The 5,937-nt window shown below is 40.8% G+C and overlaps 1 protein-coding gene across 1 annotated transcript in view; it reads left to right on the top strand.

The window, feature by feature from the left end:
* Nucleotides 1-553: 553 nt before the first annotated feature.
* LOC127003406 (histidine decarboxylase-like) overlaps nucleotides 554-5,937 on the top strand; it is a 41,199-nt gene continuing 35,815 nt past the window's right edge. The window contains exon 1 of the mRNA XM_050870016.1: nucleotides 554-690. The gene's annotated coding sequence lies outside the window, so the exon portion shown is untranslated. The remainder of the gene's footprint in view (nucleotides 691-5,937) is intronic.

Below are 5,937 nucleotides of genomic sequence, written 5' to 3'. Positions count from 1 at the left end.
GAAAGGGGAAGAAGTTGAGAAGGGGAAGAAGGGAGGGAAAAACGAGGTAAAGAGAGGAAGAAGGGAGGAAAAGAGGGGAAAGGGGGTAAGCCTAGGAGGGAAAGAAGAAGAAAGGGGGAGGGAAAGAGAGAAGGAGTGAAGAAGGGAAAACGGGAAAGGGGGGAAGAAAGGAAAGATGAGGGAGGGATGGAAGGAAAGAAGAAGGGGGAGGGAAATGAGGTGATGGGAAAGGGAGAAAATGGGGTAAGGGGTTGAAGAAGGGAGGGGAAAAAGAAAGGAGAAGGAGTTGAGGAGGGGAAGAAGGGAGGGAAAAACGAGGTAAAGAGAGGAAGAAGGGAGGAAAAGAGGGGAAGGGGGAGAAGAGAGGGGGTGGGAAAGGGGGTAGAGAGAAAGGGCAACGTGGGAGGAATGTGGAACTTCTATAAAGCACTGTATCTCACTCGCCCACGCACCTCCTTCCTCCTTTATTCTCCTCCTTGTAATCACCACCATCTCCTCCTCCTCCTCCTCCGGCAGCAACAAGTCCACACACACACACGCACACACACACCGTCACCACCACGCCCGCCACACCACACGCGGCCCGCACTCCGCTCACACGCCTCACCGCGGCTTCCGTCATCTCCCCCGCCGCCGCCGCCGCTGCCCCGCCACCTCCAGTCCGTCAGCGCCTTCGTCAGTCTCGCCTCCGTAAGTGATCTGAATCGTTTTATCTTGAATGCTGGTGATAAGTTTGTGGTTCGTGGATGTGAAGGTTCGTGGAGAGTGTCTGGAGTTTGTATATCGATGGTGTTTCTTCTTTTTTCTTTACCTTTTATTTATTTTTTCTTCTTTGTCTTCTTCATCGCTTTCTTTAGCTTTGTCTTCATCTTTGTCTTCATCTTCTTATTCTTAATTTTCGGCTTCGTCTCTCCGTTCGACGCTGGAAAGAAAATAAGTATAACATTAATAGTAGTAGTAGTAGTAGTAGTAGAAGTAATAATAATAATAATAATAATAATAATAATAATGATAATAATAACAACATTCGTCTCCTCTACCAATACAATTCAATTAGATATTTCCTTCATTCTTCTTTCTTGTACAATCTTTTTCATCGGTCTTTTCCATTAGTCCTTTTACATCATCAAACGTCACCTTCACACATCGCTATTATTATTTTCATACAGTCAGTTTACCTTTGATCAATTATCTCCTACAATGCAATTCATTTATCCCACCGTTACAATGTCGCCTCGCCCTTTCCTTCTGTGTCCGCGGTTATTTTCCGGGCACGGGAGAAAAAACGGACACGAGCGATTCTTTGTGTCCGCGGTTATTTTCCGGGCGCGGGAGAAAAAAACGGACGCGCACGATTCTTTGCCGTCCGTCTTGCGTCCGTTTGTGTGCGTGTCGATAACAGTACAGTTGGGAGCATAGGCTATAGATGCGCGTGGTGTCGGTGCTCATCTCCGTCCCTTTGACCCTTTGAGCCAAGGTTACCAAATTATCGTACTGACAACATCGCATTTTTCGGTTTCTGGCCCATAAGTATATAAAAAAACATCGATATTTTTCGGTTTCTGGGCCACAAGTATATAAAAAAACATCGATATTTTGCGGTTTTAACACTAACTTTATTTGGCTATCGTTAATGGTGTGGGTGAGACATATTTGGGTGCTTAAACCGGTAAATGCAATGTATCTGAGTACGATAATCTGGCAACGCTGCTTTGAGCCCACCCTTGCCAGATTATCGTACTCAGAGCCGCATATTTACCGGTTTCTGGCGCATAACTATTGCCAAGAAGCACCAATAATTAACCATTTAAACGATAACCATATATGAAGGGAGTTATTTGGGTGATGAAAGCAGTTTTTGGGTCGGAAATCGTGAAACATAAGAGGCAGAGTACGACAATCTGGCACCGTTGTTTGAAAAGAAAAGAACCAAGTAAAATATCAATACAATATAATAATGAATAGATAATAAGAGAGAAAGAAAGAAAGAGGGAATAGGGGTAAATTAATAAGAAAGAAAGAAAGAGAGAATAGGGGTAAATTAATAAGAAAGAAAGAAAGAGAGAATAGGGGTAAATTAATAAGAAAGAAAGAAAGAGAGAATAGGGGTCAATTAATAAGAAAGAAAGAAAGAGAGAATAGGGGTCAATTAATAATCAAATACTGCATACATTACCTTAAAAATACAACACGATGAGGAAAAACATCTCATGATTCAATACAAGAACTATAAAATAATGAAGACGTATATAAATGAATCAATACACATTTTGGGAGAGAACGCATCAACCCGATAGAGCGCCAGTGTAGCATCCGGGTTACCCCAGTTAGCCTTACCCAGGTTTCCCCAGTACCCATTTATCGACCAGCCCGAAAGGTAGAATGAACGGTTGGGTTGGCTGCACACCGACTACCCAGGGATTCGAACCCAGGCCCGCAGATTCGTAGTTAAGGACCCTAAGCACTGCACCGTGGAACCTTCATCTTAAGCAATGGGATCAGCGTATAATGAAAGGTGGAGAGCAAGTATGGCGTGGAATATCTAACCTCTCGAGATGGGACTGGCGGCAAATTGTGCGTTTTTCCTTCTTTTAAACGGGATAAGAGATAGATAGAGGGATACATAGATAGAAAGGATAGGATAGGAAAGATACATAGATAGGAAGATAGTTAGAGAGATAGAGGATAGAGAGATGAAGAAGAAAAGAAATGGATTAAGGAGGGAAAGAAGGAATGGATATAGATAGAGAGATAGAGAGAATTGCACTAACATGGTAGATACAGCGCCCTCGCATTCAAATCCCACTGATGGCCGGCCGAGCGAGTCCCTTCCGTCCTCGCGCGGCAGAGCTAACACAGCCTCGACGAACTCACTCACAACTTAGCGCCGAGAGAGGAAAGGCGAACCGAATCAACTCAGAAGCTGTGACTGGGAAAAGGCGACAGAGGAAATGCGGCTGAGAAAGAAAGGAAAATAAAAAAAGCGACTGAGGGAAACAACAGCAAAAAGAGCGATTGAGAGAAAAAAAACGACTGAGGAAAAGAGAAACAAGGCGAGTAAGGGAAAAAAATATACGACTGAGGAAAAAGACACAAAGCAACTGTAGAAAAATAAGAAAAAAAAGCGATTGAGAGGAAGAGAAGACTGAGGAAAAAGAAACAAAGCGAATGAGGAATAAAAAGCGACTGGGAAAATGAGGCGACTGAGAAAGAGAGAAACAAGGCGTCTAAGGACAAAAAATAAGCACTGAGGAAAAAGAGAAACAAAGCGAATGAGGAAAAAAAAGCGACTGAGAAAGAGAGAAACAAGGCGTCTAAGGACAAAAAATAAGAACTGAGGAAAAAGAAACAAAGCGACTGAGGGAAAACAAAAGAAAAAAAAAGCGACTGAGAGGAAAAGAAGACAGGAAAAAGAGAAACAAAGCGAATGAGGAAAAAAAAGACTAGGAAAATGAGGCGACTGAGGAAAAGAGAAACAAGGCGTCTAAGGACAAAAAATAAGCACTGAGGAAAAAGAAACAAAGCGACTGAGGGAAAACAAAAGAAAAAAAAGCGACTGCGAGAAAAAGAAGACTGAGGAAAAAGAGAAACAAAGCGAATGAGGAAAAAAAAAGACTAGGAAAATGAGGCGACTGAGAAAAGGAAAATAACTTGAAGGCAGACATTTTGAGTCCCCGTAAAGGGTGTCACGATAATAATAAATAGACGAATAGATAAATAAATAATCTAAAGGTAAAATTAATCAGTAAATACGGTATATAACTCGTGGAAACTATAGATAACGGCGTGTGGAGAGTTCTTACAAGACCTAAAAGAATAATAAGGAATACATAGATAAAAAGGTGATACATGAGTGGAAAAAACGAAGGAGTTGAGGCATTATCGCGTGAACAGAAGATAACAGCGCGAGGAGAAACACGTCAGGAGTAAATGCAACAATAATAGATAACTAAAGTACTGTATACATTATCTTAAAAAAAATATATAGATAACTAAAGTACTGTATACATTATCTTAAAAAACACACATTATAGATAACAAAAATACTGTATACATTATCTTAAAAAAAAAAACACATTATAGATAACAAAAATACTGTATACATTATCTTAAAAAAACCAATTATAGATAACAAAAATACTGTATACATTATCTTAAAAAAAAACAATTATAGATCACAAAAATACTGTATACATTATCTTAAAAAAAAACAATTATAGATAACAAAAATACTGTATACATTATCTTAAAAAAAACAATTATAGATAACAAAAATACTGTATACATTATCTTAAAAAAACAATTATAGATAACAAAAATACTGTATACATTATCTTAAAAATACAGAAAAATACAACACGATGAGGAGAAACACGTCATGATCCAATACAAGAACGATAAAATAATGAAGACGTATATGTAAAAAAATGAATCAATACAAATGAATCAAATGAATAACAACATAAAAAGTATTCCCACACACACACACACACAAAAAAAAATAGCCTCGCCTACGCTTAAAAAAAATAAACACGAGAATTAATATAAACAAAAGGAAAAATTACCATGGAAACATCAACCTTCTTATTCTGCGATAGTGAAAAGGGTGATAAATATATTTCGGATATTATTATTATTATTATTATTATTATTATTATTTGTGGTTTCACTCGTTTATTGTTCACTATTAATTAAGAAGACATAAAGATTGAATTAGTAAGTATTCCTTTATATACTCTCTCTCTCTCTCTCTCTCTCTCTCTCTCTCTCTCTCTCTCTCTCTCTCTCTCGCGGGCGCGCGCTTCCTTATCTCTCCCCCGACGATTGAGAGAAACTCCGCATCTCTGCACCCAAGGGAGAGGGAAGATGGAGAGAGAGAGAGAGAGAGAGAGAGAGAGAGAGAGAGAGAGAGAGAGAGAGAGAGAGAGAGAGAGCAACAATAGGGCTTACAGGACCCCTGACTCACAACAGGAGGGCTTCTGACCCCTTGCCCCCCCTCCCTTAACGAAGGAAAGGAAGGAGGGAGAGAGGGAGGGAGGAAGGGAGGGAAGGAGGGAGGTAGGGAAGGAGGGGAGGGAGGGAGTGATCTGAATGACGTCTTACAGTGAAGCATACAATAAAAATGAAGGCACAATGAGAGAGAGAGAGAGAGAGAGAGAGAGAGAGAGAGAGAGAGAGAGAGAGAGAGAGAGAGAGAGAGAGAGAGGAAATTATATTATTCAGCTTCTTACATTGCAAAATTTCACCTCCTCCTCCTCCTCCTCCTACGTCTCCTCCTCCTCATCTTCTCCAGGACGATATGATGGAGGAGGAGGAGGAGGAGGAGGAGTGTAAAATAATAACATGAAGGAACATCCAATTAATGTAACATTCCAACATTATTTTTATCAAACTTTCATTATTACCAGAGAGAGAGAGAGAGAGAGAGAGAGAGAGAGAGAGAGAGAGAGAGAGAGACCCACGTATCGGTTTCTTTGAGGGAATTGGTTACATAAGAGAATAAGAGAAGAGGGGGCACTGCGCTATCTCTCTATGGGGGAGAGATAGATAGAGAGAGAGAGAGAGAGAGAGAGAGAGAGAGAGAGAGAGAGAGAGAGAGAGAGAGAGAGAGAGAGAGAGAGAGAGAGGCAGTGAAGGAGACGTCCGCTGATAGTGAGTGTGAGAGAGAAAGAGAGAGAGAGAAAGAGCAGGAAAGACATGAAGGTGGTGGGCGGAAAATGTACACACACACACACACACACACACACACACACACACACACTCATACACACACCTTTTTACGCTGGATTCTGTTTTCTCACACACACACACAAACACACACTCGCCGCCCAAAAAGCTCGGCTCAACAATGGCATCCCTAATTGACTCACACCGCCACAATAACAACGCCGCCTAACGAAGCACAAAAGTGAAGCTTCGAGCCGAAATTAACAAAAG

The sequence above is a fragment of the Eriocheir sinensis genome, chromosome 25, assembly GCF_024679095.1.
Source record: "Eriocheir sinensis breed Jianghai 21 chromosome 25, ASM2467909v1, whole genome shotgun sequence".
NCBI classification, from domain to species: Eukaryota; Metazoa; Arthropoda; class Malacostraca; order Decapoda; family Varunidae; genus Eriocheir; species Eriocheir sinensis.
The sequence above is the reverse complement of the archived record's forward strand: the minus strand, read 5'-3'. Positions and strand labels throughout refer to the sequence as shown.